We start from the raw sequence: 19855 nt of genomic DNA, 5'->3' as shown, positions 1-19855 counted from the left end.
CATAACGTACGCACGTACTTAGAGCAAATTCGAGTAATAGATGCGTGTAACACATTGTTATACAACACATATTTTATAGAGGCAATATAAGAAAAAATAAATAAATAAATAAATAAATAAATATGACGCGACAAGTACGGTCAAAGCAATGTTTCGACACAACGAATTATATAATTATATATATATAGAGGCAAACACATCGAAGTTTAATCAAGTTTCGAGCAAGAACCGATGATATGCTTATACGCATGATGGAGAACGATCGCCCGATCCACACCCCCTCGCCTCTGAAGTATCTTTCGTATTAATCGATTTTGATAATGAAAATCTTAGAGTCGAATCGCCATTTTATTAAAATCGCAATGTTCATTTTGTAAGATTGTTATTTTTTAAGTCGATAGAGAGTTTCTCTGAAAAACTATATTTGATTTTTTATTATAATATATCTTCTATTATACGTATTTAATTTTATTATATTTATGTAAATTCAAACATTCCTGCATTCGCGTTGTACATAATAATATGAATTTCTTTTAATGACATTAAATCACAATATTCAGATAAAATTAATTAATTCCACGCGATGCATTCTGCATAAATTGTGTCGCGCTCATTATTTAATCGCGAAAAAATCCTTAATCACGTCTGCTGATGAATATAAAATACATTAGATGCAGATCAATGTATCGAGTTGTGTGATCGGAATAAATTTATTCGCTTCATAATTAGATCGACTATATAAATCGTATAAAATAATAATTACTAATTTCTCAATTTTCTACATTTTAAAGTAAAATTGATAGAGCGAATTGCGGCATATTTAATACACGAATGTAAAATAATTTTTGTCCAATGAGAGAAAGAACGTGATAAACGTACGATCGGCGGGGTGTGGATCCGCGCTTTAAAGTCGCAGCCGCAGCTCTCTAAAAGAAATAATAACTAAACAATAAAAAAACAATTTTTTTTTATAACGGCCGACGAGCATGCGGGCGATCCGCCCGATTCTCCTTTCTTTTCTTTGCATCGATTGTATTGCGAAAAAAAAACGCGATAACCTATTTCGTATGTACAGTAGAGAGAATCTCGTCGCTAAAGGAAGTCGCAAGGAGAACAGAATGAACAATATTTTTCGCGTAGCACGTTCTCGATTCTTAGGATCGGCCAGCAATGCTTGACGCGCAACGGAGCTTGGTCCGATTATTTTTTTCTTTCATTTATTTCTATCTCGCGCGGCACTAGTCATTGATTAATACGCGCCATGCTGCTAATAATGCGTATATACATATAAATAATATACGGCTCTAGAGCAATAAACGATTAAGCAATAATATTCGCGTAGCGCACACAACGAAAATCCGCAATATTGCGCGCCAATCGCGCGCTTGACTCATATGTATATCTCGTATAACGTCCCTTCGTTGTTTCATTTGTACCTTCTTGCAGCGTTTCATCATTATACTTATTATTTGTTTATATCGTATTCTTCACTCTGCGCTTTTATTTTCTTGTATATCGAAACTATCGTTACTATTCAATATAGTCACTATATTATTCTTAGTCGATGCAAGCGTAAGTATTTGTATTTATTATTGACAGATTATGTCAAGATATTGAAATGTATGAGAATATAATATATATAAAAAATATACACAATTCCCAGAGATGTGCAAAAAGTTGCCAGTTTTTAAGTATTTTGCATTATCTCAGAATTGTGAGCCATTTTGTTGTAATGCTTTTACATCACATACATATATAATATCTTGACAAGCTGTCATATATTACAAATATTATTTTATTATTATCTTATTATTATTACTTATAATTATTTATTATATTAGCATTATTATTATTATTATTATTATTATTATTATTATTATTATTATTATTATTAGCATTATTAGTATTATTATTATTATTATTATTATTATTATTATTATTATTATTATTATTATTATTATTATTATTATGCTAGTACAACGATTCGATACAACGATCGATATCCATATGTTACAAGCATAAAAAGCTAAAACATGTGCAATTTCCATTCTGGTTTGTAAGCGGAAAACGCCAGCATTTTGTGCGATAAGCTACTTTACTTAAGGTAGTGTTTCGCGTGTATAATCGCTAGTCACTACACTTAAACTTCCGAATCGCGGTAATATATATATATATATATATATATATATATATATATATATATATATATATGCATATAGCATATATTTATATAAATATATATTATAATACATAAACACAGAACGTCCTCTCGCTGGAGGCAAATTTTGGAGCAATTCTTGACTTTCTTTACTAAAAAGAAAAGAGAAATATAAGGCAGCTGATTCAAGCAATATCTAAAATGGCCACCTTATTCATTCTACAGAAATTTCTCATTATATGTGTGTTTGTCTATTTTTAATTATTTTAAAATTTATTATTCTTTTTTATCAATTTTATTACCTCTTTCAATAATGCAATTATTACGAGCATATAAGGAATCACGCCATAATTCGTGGCATTTCGCAGTTATAAAAATTTTTATGTTTTATAAATTATGCACTATCCAACTAATCCCAATTAATTAATTTATATATTGAATTGAATTCGAACAGTTTGAAATAATAAACCGCCGGTCGTGGGACATCCTGTATATAGTCATAATTCATAGCTCGAGCGTGTATAGAGACAGAGTGCACGTCAGACTTAAATGCCGTTATAAAAAAAGAAACCGGAAAGCTTTAAAAGGGAGCTACGATCGAAAGGGAGCATATCCACTTGTTTTCGCACGATTCGCGCGTAGAAATCGAACAGCCGTAAAACGCCGATTAGAAAAGACCAAGTCGGTGACTATAGTCGTGATTAGCGGACGGGCGAGGGTTCGTTGTGGGAATTGCGCTTGTTCGTTAGACAGTCATCTAGTCAATTTCTTTCCTCGTTACACGAATGATTGTTACTCGATAAAAGAAGCAGAGTCACGCCCGCAGCCGGGAAAGCTTATTCCCGACGATTTATTTTTTTAACCCATTTTAAGAATAGCAATTATATATGACTATAGAAAAATGTGAAATTTGTAGAGAGAGAGAGAGAAAAGAGAGACAATTAAAGAATTTATTAAAATTACAAATATCTTCCCTCTTTGCCCTTTTCAAACAAGACAACGCGATGTGTAATGAACGTTGCATAATTTAAATCTATAATTATAGGAAAGAGGAAAAAAGAAAGTTTTCCCCCCTCGATCAATTCCAATCACAAAATCTTTCTCTTATTGTCATTAAATTTTGCACGGTATTAGATATTCGTTATTATATTTATATTCACACGATCTTTAAATTTTTGAACATAAACATATTAAGTTAGAATACCAAATCTTTCTACGATCTCAAACTATCATCTTTCGCAAGATATAACATTCCAAAAGAATCGTCATACTTTGCGTATCTTTCCTTTCGGGAATACGTGTCATTGCCTTAAATGCCAGCAACAGGGCGTCTACTCCTATAGCGAATTTCTCGAGCCTCGCCGATAGCGTTTAGAGTCGAGGAACCCTTCTCGATTCAAGCTCAACCATATTATCGTAAAATCGATGTTACTTAGAGGTGCTCAAAGAAGTGTGTACAAAACGACAGAAGAATATAGATAAACCGCATTAAATGGGACGGTATATTTATTGATAACGAGAGAGAGAGAGGCGTACATATTTAGCGCATTAGGGACTCTTTATATCGGGCGTAGAAGAGGAAAATAAATTGCGTCTCTCGTAGCCGATGCTGCATGTACATAATCCCAATCTTACTCTTGCACTCCTTAATCGCAGGATTATAGTGATACACGTAAGCGTAAGCTCTCTTCTATACTGCTGTACTATACTATATATCGAGACATATACATGCACGATTGATCGTGGGAAGAGCCCCCTCCTCTTAAAAGCGCACCATTGATACGCGCGAATACATGATACTCTTATTTTTCGGCCAAAATAAAGTAGATAATATTTATCGGTTTATATAATACAAGATAATTTTGGTTTCCAAAATTTTCTATGCGCTGAAATTTATTTCTCTCATTATTATTATTATTATTATTAACGTTATGTATAAAAGATATCTTATTCATTTGGATAAGATTAAATTTTTCTTGACTAAAGTTTCGTCATTTCATTAATCAGATTTATTTGTCAATGACGATCGCGCGCAAAAGCTCAAACATTCTTATCGCTATCGTCACGGTGTGATACGAGTAATGCATGAAAATCGCAGGCATCGTTGCATAACACGAGAGACCACCTAAAGTTATATTTATATACTATATATATATATATATATATATATATATATATATATATATATATATATTACGCATTATAATAAAATGTACATTTTAATAAAACGTAACGATAACGTATTAGCAGTCCACGTACTAATTAATCTAATCGCCTGATATCATCTTTAATAATTAGGGCATTGTTACGAAATAATAGCCGGGCAAGAAATAAAAAACGGATGGAAAGCTCTTCCCGCGATCGAAACTTGAAAATTCTCCCCTTTCGTATTTTCCGCTTCGATCTTGGAAACTCAGCTTCTAAAGAAAGCTCTCTCACGTGGCGTGCTTGACAACGAGACGAGCTCAGAATCAACGTCGAAATGCACACTCTTCGTGACACGCGATAAACAGCTTCTACTAACAAGACTATGAGGTGCGTGTGAGCGGGTACTTTTGCGCGATTAACGTTGTCAACGCGGGAATTCTTCTACGCATGTACGCATATTATGCATGCAAACGTATACGCGTAATGACGCAGCATACATACACGTACACGCGCGCGCGCGCACACACACACACACACGCGCACACACACACACACACACATATACCAATATATATACATACATAGTAATCCTCTCGCTACAAAAACTACTAAAAGTTCTTCTATCCTACTATTTCGGATGCTCTATCTTGCTCCACTGTGGTTTTAAGGTCAGATTGAAAAAATTTCGGTTGTATCGTCGTATATTTTAATCAACAAGTTCACCGTGGAAATGGCTATTTATTCACTTTGGCACGTCTCGATCTGCGGGTCCCGATGTGTTTAATTACGCGCGTCTCTGAATCCGACGATGGAAATCGCTGTATTTTTTATCAAACTGATATCAAACCGCCGTTTAATTTCGCCGTATAATATGAATTAAAGCAAATCTGACCGCCGGCCTGTAAAACTCAACGTTGTTTTTAATTCACTTCCACGTGAGGCGAATTCGCGCCCGTGTCATTTTATTTTAATCTACCTTTGATTTAACTTTAATTTAGCCCGCACATACAGGTCGACCGTCATTTCGCTCCAATTTATCTTTGATTTAATTGCAATATCCGACCGAGCCGCGCACGCTTGACCGTCGTTTTATATTTCAATTTATTTTTGATTTAATTGTGATTTCCGTCCGTGCCCGTTATTTCATTTTAATTCGCAAGCGGCGTCCAAATTCCTTTTATCACCTCGTTGCATATAACGGCGCGTTTTCACGCGTGCGAAAAACGCACAGAAATTGAATTAGAATTTGCATCCAAAGCTGCAAAATCGCACACGACGGATCACGCCTATCGCGTAATAGCCGATTATGTGAAGAATGCGAGGGCAAATCGGATTATGTAATGAAAAATTCTTTGCCTCTTCTCGGAGAATCGCTAACGTCAGATGCGGGCGGGTTTTCAATCCAGAAAAAAGAATATGCAGTTCGCGTATAGGTCGATTCGATTTGCCTGCTGCATTCGTGGCGACTGCATCGTCATTGATCGATACGCCGATATACGCGTCCAAATACAATCCGCGTTAATTGGCGGTGACGGCTTGCGTAATTTTCCCAAGATACGCGACACACGCATAATACACGCACACCCGTCGACTGTTCACGGGAGATCGCGCTAAACGATGAACACAATTGGCTTGTCGGTGACTCGAATCAAATGGTTTTCGGCGAGTCGCTGGTAAATCGATACTTTCGTATGCTGCGCAACTCGCGATGTGTGCGATTAGGCTGAAAAGGAAGGCTTTACGAGCGATAGAATGGCGCTCTTCGTTACGTATCGCGAAGAGTGCTCGATCACATTCGTCCGGATCCGCGGATAGAAAAATTCGTCGAAGTCGCGAAAATTTTTACGATATACGCGACGCAAAACGCCAACTCTACTTTTTCCATAACTGGCCGAGATTCTTCTGTGGATTTCGAATTTCAATCTCGGCGCGCGCGACGCGACAAGATTCTCCTCTCGGATAAGATAAACTGTGTTAGATACAGACCAGATAAACGATGCGCCAAGCATTTCGTAATTCCTTCCAGCAAAAGCCTTGACAATTTTTTAAACCGTTTGCTAGTTGCTTTAGGCATAAGTGAAAAGAAAAGAATGAAAAAAAAAAAAAAAGATTAAGAAAGAAAACAGAACGGAGAGGTAGTATAAAAAAATGATCTCTCGAGCCTGAAATTACGTGCTATTCTGCAGTCTCGACTATCAGCATTGCGACAGATTGCAGTTTTTGCGATATCGTAAATCGACCAAAAACGTAAACGAGTCTAATTGTTGGACTCCCGGTCGGTGTTCGACTTGCTACGCGAAAAGACCGAAGTCGTTAATTATAAAAAGACTCGGTTGTGCTGGCGTCAATCGCTTGGTTAAAAATGAACTCCATTTCATTATCATAGTGATCTATGATTATAAAAAAAAAAAAAAAGAATCGTCTACATCGAAGATTATTAATAAAACTAACTTTCAAGGGAGACTCAGCTTATGTTGAAATTTGCATGTAATCCAAAACGTAATCCAAACCAGAGATGTGTGATCGAGCTCCTTAAAGGAGAAATCAAATATTTCATACGAATAGCACAGATATTATAGCTACGGCGATTAAACTACGATTTAAAGCATGCAAATTCGAGTTATAGATCGGATTCGTATTGCAAAAATTCTCTTCAATTTTTTCTTCAAATATATGATATATTTGGAGCACAAACCAGCATTGCATTAAATCATTAATTATATTCCTGTAACAAAAGCGTAGGATAAGCATTCCAATGCATTCAATATGTTAATCATTTCACGATTATTTGCAAAAATTTTGCTGCCGTATTGGGATATATTTAAGTATTAATACATATTAATATATAATTTACATCGTAATAACACTATCGTCTATCAGTGCCATTATAATATGATTATCATTTACGCTGACATTTCACAAGATCGGACAGTATCGAATAGCGAGGGATAGATATAGATATGACGATTTTGGCAAAATATGCTAACATCGAGGTCCAATTTATAATTCGTGATAGGGATGCTTACATTAATACGATATCAAAATACTATTAACGTGCTTTCTTCAATACTTGGCGATATAATATCATTTGTGATAATAAAAATTTGCAATAAAATGGCATTAACGTGAAAATTGATATAATGTAAAAATTAATGCATAGAATAATTAACTATTACACGTAACATTTTATTAGCTATTATACGTAATATTATTAAAAAATGATATTGAATATTCAAGAATTGAAGTTTACGCAGGTCTTTATATTTTTCTTTTATATGTTTCAAAGTGTAATAACAATTATCTAACACAAATACTCAATATTAAAGCGATGATATACTGTCAGAGTATCGTAAGCATCCTTAAACAAATGTGGTATCAGTTTCGCGTTGTATATCGAGTTTTAAAAAATCCCGAAGATACCTTAGATTCTTCTCCAATAATAAGATGCGCTTAACAGCACGACACTTAGAGATCGATGTGTTCAAAACCTAGTTATAACGTTAAATACACACCAAATATACCGGACTCTTTTACTGATAGAGTAAAAAACGAGTCAATAACTAGTCATCCTTATCGATCCCCACGTGATTACACTTTATGTAAATTGTCAAACTATATCTGGAAGTGGCTCAAAAATCATAGCGAACGTTGCGGTGAAAATTCTGTGTGTGTACGCGTATAAATAAATTAAATTGTTATTTTGACAAATCAGTTTTTCGAAAAAGCTCAAGAGTGCTTGGTAAAAATAGAAAAATCGAACTCTTACTCATTGTCAGCTTTTGTTATTCAGCAATTCGCGTCAATTAATTGTCCGGCGCGCGAAAATACGCTTCTGCGGAAATAACTCACGATGAACGTCGTCGATAGATATCACGTAGTTCAATAATAAATTCCCGATAGAAGCGACATGTCTCTCATTTATGAGTACAAAGGAAGAAATTGTACCGGATTATACAGATGTGTCATGTAAGACTGTAAACTGTTATCATATATATACATATATGAATGATTACACGTCAGAACAGAATATTCTTGTCACGATTGCGCAAGCTACTCTGCTGATTATATGCTCGTTATGACACTTCCGGTATGCGACGCGTTACAAAGCGGAGAAATATCGAGGGAGAAGATTCGATCATTTTTTCACGCGGGAAGTGAAAGCGTGCAAAGCGCCGGGAAAAATCGAAAGTCGAGAAGCGCGATAATTAAGCCTGTTGATTAATCACCACTTTTGTACACCAAACGAATACAAAGCGAGAAACATTTGTATCGCACACTGAGACTTTACTACAAGAGGATGCGTTTCACGACACGCGATACATGATAATCTACAATAGTAAGTATATTACAATACTTACGTATATATACATACACACAATACGAAAATCACATACACGCACTCAATATACATCATGCAATTACATACCGTACATACACATATACATATATTAAGACAACTCTCTCTCAATTATAAAATAATATCGTTATATTAATATCGTTATTAGCATCGGTTTTAGTCTCGCGTCTCACGTTTTCTTTCTACCATAAAGGATATGTATATAAATATATAAATATATATATATATATATATATATATATATAAGCGATACACACAACAGTGTCACGGAGTACTAGAACGTAGCGGATATAAAGGAATATTTAAACGAAACCAGCACTCTTAAAGCATATTGTATAAGCGCAGCAGAATGAAGTAAAATATTATAAATAATGTTATACTGGCGAGAGTTGGGTCCCCAGTCGGGCCAATATTCGATAAATATCGGCGTGAAGGTCTCAATCAAATTCACTTTTTCTTCGATAGATACGACATACATCGTATATTTATATGATCAAGCGGCCGGCGTCCGTTTCTACATACTTCATTCGTTTTATTCCTATGTAGACGTGTCGCAAATGTCAAAACAGCTCTTGTTCCGTGCTTAAACCTTTCCGAGTTTCGTTCATTGATCGTATGTGCGATTGCTATTACTTGCACGATATTTTGCACGTAACGTGCATGTAAAATGTAAAAACAATTCTTTTATTGAATTTCTTGCTACAGGCTTTCCTTTCATCGCGCGCGATAAATTTTCATTTATTAATCACTCAAAAAAATTGTATAAATGTTTTATCAATCTCAAAATCATGATAAAAAAGTTTATTACTTTGTTAGACAAATTTAATATTTTACATTCGCGTAAGTCTTAATAAGAAATAAATTTCTCTGTTTCTCTGTTATATTTTTTATTTATATCTAATTTTTCTTGCTAGAATGATAAAAATGGATCAGAGCATTAAAAATGTATCCATAACAACGCGATTGGATAGGCATTGTACATTGTACAATATTGTAATCTGTAATGTATCGACATTCAAGGTATCGCGATATATAACGTTAAGGAAAATTGCAGCTATATTTCAGACATGTAGTAGCATTCGATAAAGAATAAATGGAATATCATTGTTATGTCGATGTTCGAAGTTTGATTGAATATCGACAAGTTGAACGCGAATTTCACAGGTAATATTATATATGCTGAGGTCATTAATATAAATAAGCCGTGATTTAAAAAACTTTAAATTAATCTAATATTTCAATATTTTGATACAGTTGAATTTTTCAAAAAATTTTAGAAACTGGGAAAGGTTATGCGCGAACATGGAAAGCAATTAATCGATAAATGCCATATAAAGTTTTGTCGGAACGTATGCGAAATGTTAAAACACGTAGAAAATGGAAACGTCTTTTACGGTGGGTTAAGCTCACCGAAAGCGCATTCGTTAAATCCAGCACTCCGTATCGAGAGAAACTTTAAGTAGATAATGGACGCTTAAGCCGATCCAAGTTTTGTACAGCCGGAAACTGTGTGAAGTATTTACGAAAGTTTTCCAAGTTCTTTATTTTAGTTAAAAAAAAAAAATAAAAAAAGAGTAAAGAATATATATTTTCCTATATTCTCCCGAACGTTTCGATTGTTTTAATTACGGCGATTGTACGACAAAGTTTGCCGTGTGCATAATTTCCAATGCAAACGCAACGACCAACACTAAATAAACTTTCATCCGGATGGATCGAGAGAAGTTTTTATTTATCGCGAAAGTTTTAAAATTAATAAAAGCGACGGATAAAACACACACCATACCGAGCGAGAATCGCGTCTTAACTCAATACAAGAGCAATAACGAAATCGATGGAATTATAATTAGTCGAAAATAGCGGTGGGATATACTTCGCGTCGCGGCTATACTTGTTGATAGCGGGTATAGTGCCAGGTCAATAATAAATAAATATTTGATAATGTCTCGGCTGTTTTTTCGAATCTCCTTCCCAATGAATCATGCCGATGAGAAATGCAGAATACTCTTTTGATATTTTAGAACGCGCGCGAGCGAGTAATTGAGAAACTTAACGATTCATCTCGTATCTCTAGTAGAGGGGAGCGATCGTTAACGATCGCGCTTAAGAATCAGGGCAAAGCAATACTCCATCTAGCATAATTTTACGTGTAATGTCCAAGCGAATGTACAAATATTTGAGCCAATCCAAGCGCGGATTTTCGATGTTCAGCTATCTCGGATTACTTTCGCGCGATATTCATGATGATTCACAATTAATTCGACGGTGCGAGGAGAGTAGAAATTGTTCGTGCGCAATCGTTGAAAAATGGATCGATACATCCAAGAATATCAAACTCGCGAAATAATATAATAACATCATAAAAACATTTAATATGTTTACATGCGTACATGTGATAAAAGAAATAATTAAGAGAGAAAAATCTTTTACAATTTATGAAAAATAAATCGTGAAATATCCTCGATGACTTTTACTAGTATATTTACTAGTATCCAATAGCGCTTACGAAGCTAAGATAAGCATCGGAAAAATATTATTTAATAACATTTAATATAAGCAAGGAATCAATTTGATGGGGAAAAAAAAAAAAAAAAAAAAAACGACGCGCCGTGGAATGAATTGTGTAATTACGAAACATGCGAATTTTTCATTGTTTTCATAAAAAACGTGGCGAATACGATCGAGGAGATCGAGATCGAGAGACGAGCAAGAGAAAAGCAAAATCGCTCAAGAATGTAAACGCGAGTCAATACCGAGTCAATAAAATCTTAGTAAGCGATGTAAAATCTCTATCGATTACAATAGTGATATTAAGTACAAAGGGAGCGATAATAGCGTGAACGATTCGCTCAAACTAACCAGCTCCGAAGTAACTTCCGATCTCGCGAGTGCTCGATCGATTCGCCGCGCGCCCGTCTAACCTGATATAAGGGAAAGGAGAGAAGGGAATAAATAAATAAATAAAACGAAAAGCGCGTCATACCGGCGCGCCGCGTGCTTTCGGGATGCCTTAAAGCGAAAGCCGAAATTCGAGCTCGGTTTCGAAAGTGTCCGGGGATGATCGGGACGTTAATGTTGTAAGTTAAGCGGTTAATAAAAGGCCGGTTCCTTGGAAATTGTGAGACGATCACTTTTCGTACTTCGTGTCGTGGAAATGTCTTCTACACCTGTCGTCGTTTACTGTGCTATCCACTTTGTCTGTTAATGCTATACACGCGTGTCTTCGTTGCGTATGTGTGTGTCTGTGCGCGTGTGTGTGTGCTAAATAACGGCTGTCGGTTGTCCGGAAAGCGCATAATTAAAAGGACGATTTGCCTGTCGTTGAAATTATACGCGTTCGTATGCAAGGTAACACACTTACGATCGATAATGAACGGCCTTTCAATTCACTTTGAAAATGACCATCAAACGGATAGAATAAATAAACGACCGAATCGATAGTCTAATTGTGTATGCGTGTACATCAAAGAGAATTACAATATACTTGTAATTGAGTTACCTCGCGTGAGACGCGATCAGAATTCGTGTCCTACTATTGAAGTCCGGTTCCGCAACCGTATCGAAGCGGATTTGCAGAGAGAATTAATCGACCCTTAAAATTTTTTAACGTCAAATTCGACCAACTCGCTACTTTTTAGCAAATATTGATTAACTTACATTTTTTCGACAATTCAGTTTAATTTCGATATTCGAAATATTCCTTATAAAAGTCATTATTATCATTTTCGCTAGACGGTATAGCAATAAACTCGGCAATAAACAATCGCAAATGGAAGACGAATATATTTCGAATGCGTGGAACCGGGCAAAAAACTTTCTCTATCTATTGCAATATAACTTTGTCGACGCGAGCCTTTTCTTCCCTTTTTCATCTTCTCGACGCTCTTTTCCTGTATTACGCTGGAAGCTCAAAGTCCATGTTAATCCAATTAAACGTGATTTTAAATCGTTGTTAGTGATAAGAAACGAGAAGGAGATACAACGATAAAATAAAAGCAACAAATTCTACAGAGTGAGATTGTTCCCCGTGTAGAGGGGATAAAAGAGTATGTGTGTGTGTGTGTGCGTGTGTGTGTGTGTGTGTGTGTGTGTGTGTGTGTGTGTGTGTGTGTGTGTGTGTGTGTGTGTGTGTGTGTGTGTGAGTGAGTGAGTGAGTGAGTGAGTGAGTGAGTGAGTGTGAGAGAGAGAGAGAGAGAGAGAGAGAGAGAGAATGAAAAAGAGAGAAAAAGAGAGAAAGTGAGAATGAAAGAATGATAAAATGATAGAGAAGAGAAGAGAAACAGAGAAAAAGTGCCTATACGCCAGTAAATTATTGTTTAGCGTGTTTAATGCGTTTCATGCCAGAGTACGGGCAGTGTCAATTACAGGTTTGAAGGAACTGAATGACAATGTTGAGACAAAAGCAATAACACGGCTCCCTAATGTAATAATACGGCAAATCTCATCAACGGTTACGGTAATGCAATTCCCAATTACGGTTATCATTGTCCCTTTGTTATCGACGGCGAAACCAATAATTACTGCTTGTCGAACGGCATGAACAAAAAAAATTTACAAAGCAACGAGGATGATCCCTGAGCGCTTAACGCGCGGTTTAACAAAAGTGAGATCCGCTCAATAAACCATTCTTTTATCATACTTCCTCAAAATTTGATTTCGTAACGCAAATATTTAGTAATATCAACCATAACTTATAATAATGCAAAAAAAATTCCAGATTTCTGATATGTAAAATTATTCTTTGCATATGTATAAATTAAAATTTACGTAACTTGAGATCATAGAAAACTGTCGATTGAAAATATTACCACCGTCTCATCTTCGTTTACTTTCTCGTATCTGCGCGTCTTACGCCTGATTACGCAAGTATATATATTACAAGAATTATTATCAGTAAACATATTATATACATTAAAGAAATCCTGACGTAAATTGATCCAGATTCTCAGCGGGAGATCATCCTCGTTGACGATAGCGAACAAAAACGGCCGCGACACTTTCAGGATGTATGTGATATGAGGTGAACCTTTTACCTTACCTATAACGCATATATATAGATATTGATACTGTACGTATTGTGATAGAGCCAATTGTCCGTATATAAACGCATAAAAAAAGTAAAAAAAAAAAGAAGAAAAGAAAAAAGAAACGAGAATTTTTCTCGTTCTGAGCGATCCTACATCCCTCTCCACCCCTCCCCATCCCGAGTACGACTGATATTTACAGGATATTGTTCCAATTGGATGCTCCCAAGGAAGCCGGGGTATTCAAAAGCAATAACTTCGTAGACGGTCTCGCGTCCTCGATGAGGTGCGCGCGTCCGACATATAATATAATTATTAATTAAAGAAAAAGAGAGAAAGGGACAGAGAAAATGGTAAGAGAATGAGAGAACGAGAGAATGAGAAATAGATCGATGAATTTTTAATTCGCAATAGTTTGTCTATGCGATGACGTAACGTAACCGATCACGATTCTTTATTACGTACACACGCTATAAACGATCGAATTAACGGGACGTGTGTGAAATGACGTAATAACGAACGTAAAATAAATCGCGTAAGAAAGCAGAACGAATTAAGCAACGCTTGTAAATGCTAAAGAAAACTTAGAGAGAAGGCATGAGATTAGTAGAATGAGAATTAAGGGGGAAAAAAAATAGAATTAAAAGTAGCGTCGCGTGAAAAAAGTGTGTTCTTTTGATTTCGCGAAGAATGATAAAAATACGATGCACCCGCGAGACGCACACGTTTCATCAGAGACACGTGCGAGATAAAAATGAAAGATCAAAGGAGAAATCGTACGAGAAAGAAAGAAAGAAAAAAAAGAGACGAAATGTTTGCTAGTGCATGTATATGAAAGAATGAATGCGCCACACATGTATGCGTGTGTGTGTGTGTGTGTGTGTGTGTGCGCGCCGCACACAGGTATCTATATTTTGTAGTTTTTACTTATAAGAGTGCAGTACACACACGCAAAACACATAAAGTTAACTATATTTATAAAAATACGTTAACGCGCGGTTACATTATCGACGAAATTAATTAAATTTAATTAATTAATAGAACAGCGTCATCAAGTTAATCACGATTAATCGCGCGTGCGCACGTACGCACGTGTGAGCGAATAAGAGAGCGAGAGAGAGAAAAAAATGTATGTACTTCAATCGCTATTGTATAATGCGTTCGACAGAAAATCGTGGATTGAAAATTACGACCATTATATAGGGTTATCATTATATAGAATGATAACGGCGAATAACGAAATTATGATTACGATTATTACGATTATTATTATTATCACACTCTATTCCCACTCTATTATGATTACTTATATTACTTAGTAACGAGAAAAAACTACCAATAAAATATACCTTGCATGATTACGTAGGGCTATACTGCCGCCGAAGCAATACAAAGAGCAATATAGAGTTAAAGCGAGCGTAATTAACGGCGTAAAAAGGTACTAAAGGTAAATTATATTATACCAATAATGCAAAAAAAAAAAAAAAAAAAATAATTCGTAGATAATACATACACACATATTGTCTACACTGTGCATGCGACATATATACTCGGCGCACACGGAGAAAGACACATATATATACACACATACACACACACACACACACACACATATATAGGTATACACACGCGGTATTTATACAATCCGATATACCATACATACATACATACATACATACATACATACATACATACATACATACATACATACGTACGTACGTACATAGAAACATACATATACATATATACGCATAACACAGACATTATATATGGCCCTTAACTTATTCTGACCGTAGTGCTAATTGTACTTAGCATTTACGTAGATGACACTAATTGCCTAGAGATCGACCAGCCTGGCTGGCATTAATTATTGCCGATCGAGACTATTTTCGACGGGAATAACACGTCGGCGCGTTTAGCGCGTAGAAAGCGACGATAATAAACATTCCAGACGATTGTATTTCGCCTCCGAGGTAGTGATATAGAGTTATCGTAGATTGCTAATGTATTTCACTAGGTGCCTGTGACAGCTGGAATCGCTATTTATGCTTATCAAGGATTTCGATCGTTTTCATTAAAATTAAAAGAGTTGAAAGAAAGGAAGAAAAAACACAGCAAACTTGCGCTGTCTCGCTCAAATTCTCTCGTGCAAAACTTTAAATAAATCACTCACTCGATTCTTAAATGTCGCAATTGCTGCATTGAATTAAATTCAATCGACATATGGTACAATAGAAGAGCATTTTTTATTCTTTTCTAAAGGAAAGTATGAAAATATCAATTTAATCAGACATACGTTATTGTTGCGATTGCAGATTTAATGAAGTGATGTAAAGTATTGTATATACAAGGATGAATAAGAATTCTTGCGGTCCTTGTAACTTTGAATGTACGATCGACATTAACCTCGATCTCTCGTAGCTGTAATTCAATTACCGCGAATGGACAGTAAATCGATAATATCCGATAAAAGTTCATCTCGAGCTGAGGCTTAGATAATGAAGTTCGAGATTATTTAGTCGTTTTAAGATTTCACTTACGTGTCTACTCTTTAATTGCACGCTCCTCTGATTAAGCGATAGTTCTTCGATCGCTCATCAAAAGTGCAAATGAACAAAAATATCAGATTATGAATTATTCGTGATGTCAATATTTAAGCTCCGTTATGAATCCGATCTTCGTCCAAGCGATATTTTTGTTCAATACTCAACAGCATCGTCGATTCGTATCCTATAATTACGCGTTAAACGTATCTAGCTCATTTTGGCTTCTATTCGCACGAAGATCGCGATACTGTATCGCAAACAATTACATTTAATGCTAAATGTAGGATACGAATCGTGAATCGTTATTTTTATGGAGCGATTATTTATGCGCATTAAATAGAATCGCTCGAGACGTATATAAATACAATATATATATATATGTATATATATCGAGGATCTTTGTCGATTGACCAAGCTGTTCATGGGTACCAGCTGGAACACGTAGTATTAGCATGGTGTGGAAAAAAAAAATGATAGTTGACGCTAGATGAATTAGCTTTAAGCTTCTTTCTCGCTAAGAGAGAATCTATTATTATAACGAATATTTACATACATTTGTATTATTTGTAAACTAGCGCTAATACAAAACTCCAATTGTGCATCGACAAGACGCGACACAAGATCTAAAGATCCATCCCGCCCTTCTCCCGCTCTCCTCATCAATCCTCCTCTATCATTTTCCTCTACTTTCCCTCCCCCCTTACCCCAACTCTCTGTAAACCCCGTTCTTTATCGTCTAGCTCGTGCTGTAACGGGCGCTCTTTTTTTTGTAAAAATAGTTTGATTTCTTCGTTCCGAGATCTCTGTAATCTTGCTCTATAACGTTTCGTCTATATATCTCTCTGTATATCGGGCCTTTTCTTCGATTGAAAAAGGAAAAAGAATAAATAAAAAGAAAAAGAGGAAGAGACGAGAACAAGACCTTACCTATCCCGACATGCTTCTCATAGTGTTGGATGGTAACGTTACAAGACAAAAGGAAAAGAAAACGTTAATTGAGCATTGTTATCTATGTAATACAACATAGGATGTTTTGTATTATATTTTCATAATAAATAGAAACGTAGAAAAAGACGTATTAACCACACTCGTGTCATTTCTCACTTGACACCCTTCTATCGCTCCAAATCCTTACTTTTTTTTTAATTATATCTCTTATAAAAAAATATTGTATTATTAAATACATAATGCTTGCGTTTATTTTAACAATCGATCCGAGAAGTTTGAGAATTTTATAATAAAATAGAAAATTAATTTATCTCAATATATTTATCAAAAAATGATTAATTATACTGAATAACAGAAAATTGCAACTCTTTTCATTTTAGTAAAGTTCTAAAGTAAAATCTAAATTTGTAATTATACACGAATTGAATATAATTTAATAAGAGTTTAATTTTTAGGCTAAATATTAATTATATATTTACAAAATTATAAAACTTACTTATATTTATTAAATTATGCAATTTTTGAACTTTAATTAATTAAATTAGAAAAGCAAGAATAATATCTGGGGAGAATAATCTGGCTTAGAATATATTATCGCACTATGTTATTTACTTCTATCTATACTTTTATTTTATTATATTTAGCGCATGATATAAACTGTCAAAAAATGAATAATCTCTTGATCGTAGCATGAAAAAATAACGGGAAACACGAGCGAGTTAGGAAGACCTGTTACGAGGAATTACGATCGATTTCGAGGTGAACGCACACAACAACGCGGAGAAGAACAGGCTATATTTTCAATATGTGCCGAAAGGTCGAATAATGTTTTTCGCGAAGACTGCGGCTTTCATTTGTAAAAGGAAAAAAAATATGGAACATGGATAGCGACGTTAATATTCGAATTTTGGCATATTTTTCCAACTATTTGAATGTACCTATTTCGGCAGATTTAAAAAAATATGTATAATTTAGATTTTTGAATTTAGTAGTAAGAAGAAAGAAAACGCTTATTCGATTTTCCTATGAATTAATTCTAAAAATCTTTTCATGAAAATTGTTTTATTTTACGATTAAGCAAATTAAAGTATATTTTATCTCTTATGCAAGAATAACTTTTTTTTTTTTTTTATAGAAGAGCGACAATTAATCGATAATTAGTTATAAATGAACAAAATTTTTGCAATCACATATCGAAATTATTCAACGATTTGATTAGAGACTTTGCGCACTTTTCTTCAATATTTTAATATTTAAAAAGCAAATATATAAGAAAATGGAAATGGATTATATCACTGACAGATTCTAGAACATATATCCATTATCTATCCGCGAATTGTATTTCGTTCAAGCAAAAGTCGAAGGAAAGCTTTAAAGAAATGGAACCAGAGCAACGTATTCTACAATAGTTAGAACACATGTATTGAGCTTGATGTTCAGGCACGTATCACTCGATATTCAGGCACGTATTATTGGCTCAAGCTCGAGTGGCTCCGCGAAATCTATAGAAGCGGTCACGTATCAGCTCTTTCATTATAAAGCTTCCATACCCTTTCACGATGACTAGCACAAGAGTAAGTACGCGGACGTGTTGAGCTCTGTTCGGCTTTCCTCTCGATCTGGAACAAATTCCGCGCATTTGCACACCGCTCTTTACAGCCTGTTACATTGTCGCTACGCGCGACAATAACTGAAAATTTTTATTAAATTCTGATTACTTCAGTCGCAATTTCGATTGACGATATTACGATGCAATGCATAAATATTTATTGGTTATTGGTACAAAGAATTGCAAAATCGTTTTTATTTGTAGATTCTTGTGAAAACATGTAACCATGTTGCTTTTGAATAAAAATTTCTCAAAAATTTTATTGCTCGCAAGAATTTCCATTTTATTTTCCTTATTAAATATCTCAATTATTAAATTTTGATTTAATCTAAAATTTTAAATATAAACATATATCTGGTAGTATTACACATTTGTAATTTTTTTATAAAATTTTTGTTAAAAGTTTTAAAACCAAATTTGTATGGAGAATATATTTATATAATATATAATATTATCATGTTTAAAATAACATGCAATTTTGCATCAAGTTGCATGTTAAATAATATTTTGAGATAAGAGAATCTGTCGATCTTGCATATATGTTACTCGTTCTGAACAACGCGCGGAAACAAGTGACACATTTACATCAGGAAAGGTCACGAAATTTATCACGGCTGATAAAAACAGCAAATAAGTAAATGTAAATAAATCGTATTGTTGATGAATCGAGGCGGCGCCGCTTGTAATTATGTACACAAAAGCGATAAAGAACTACCACATACAGTACGACACAATGGTGCAAATGAACCATTTTAAGTAACAGCCGATTATTTAAAATATTAAAAATATGTGTTGCGCAAATTGCAGATTGCCGCATTTTAAAATGCTACAAGACGATATCTAACACAAGTTTAATTCATATTTTCATTTTTTTATATTTCTATTTATTGAATACATGTAACTTTCTTATAATTTAAAATGGAAATTTATTAAAAGACAAATATTTGATTAAATATGAAATTATCTCAAGCGGATGTAGATTAGTATAAAATAATCTAACGAGAGAAGGAGATAAAAGACAATCAAGAGTTAGGTAATTTGTGCGTATATGTTTTATTACAACCA

The 19855-nt window shown here is 34.6% G+C and overlaps 1 long non-coding RNA gene across 2 annotated transcripts in view; it reads right to left on the bottom strand.

Annotated features, from left to right (window-relative positions):
• The window catches only part of LOC138936021 (uncharacterized), a 48271-nt gene that overhangs the window by 8861 nt on the left and 19555 nt on the right, over window positions 1–19855 (bottom strand). The window contains exon 3 of one of the 2 annotated variants that reach the window (XR_011447322.1): window positions 18574–18800. The exons of the other annotated variant lie outside the window; for it this stretch is intronic. This is a non-coding gene — a long non-coding RNA (uncharacterized lncRNA). Of the gene's footprint in view, window positions 1–18573; window positions 18801–19855 lie in introns of those variants that run through there. 2 annotated transcript variants of the gene reach the window in all.

This window comes from Polyergus mexicanus, unplaced genomic scaffold, assembly GCF_030449975.1.
Source record: "Polyergus mexicanus isolate NDT 795.1 unplaced genomic scaffold, iyPolMexi1.0 SCAF_9, whole genome shotgun sequence".
In the NCBI taxonomy this organism is placed as follows: domain Eukaryota; kingdom Metazoa; phylum Arthropoda; class Insecta; order Hymenoptera; family Formicidae; genus Polyergus; species Polyergus mexicanus.
This window is presented reverse-complemented; position numbering and strand designations above follow the sequence as displayed.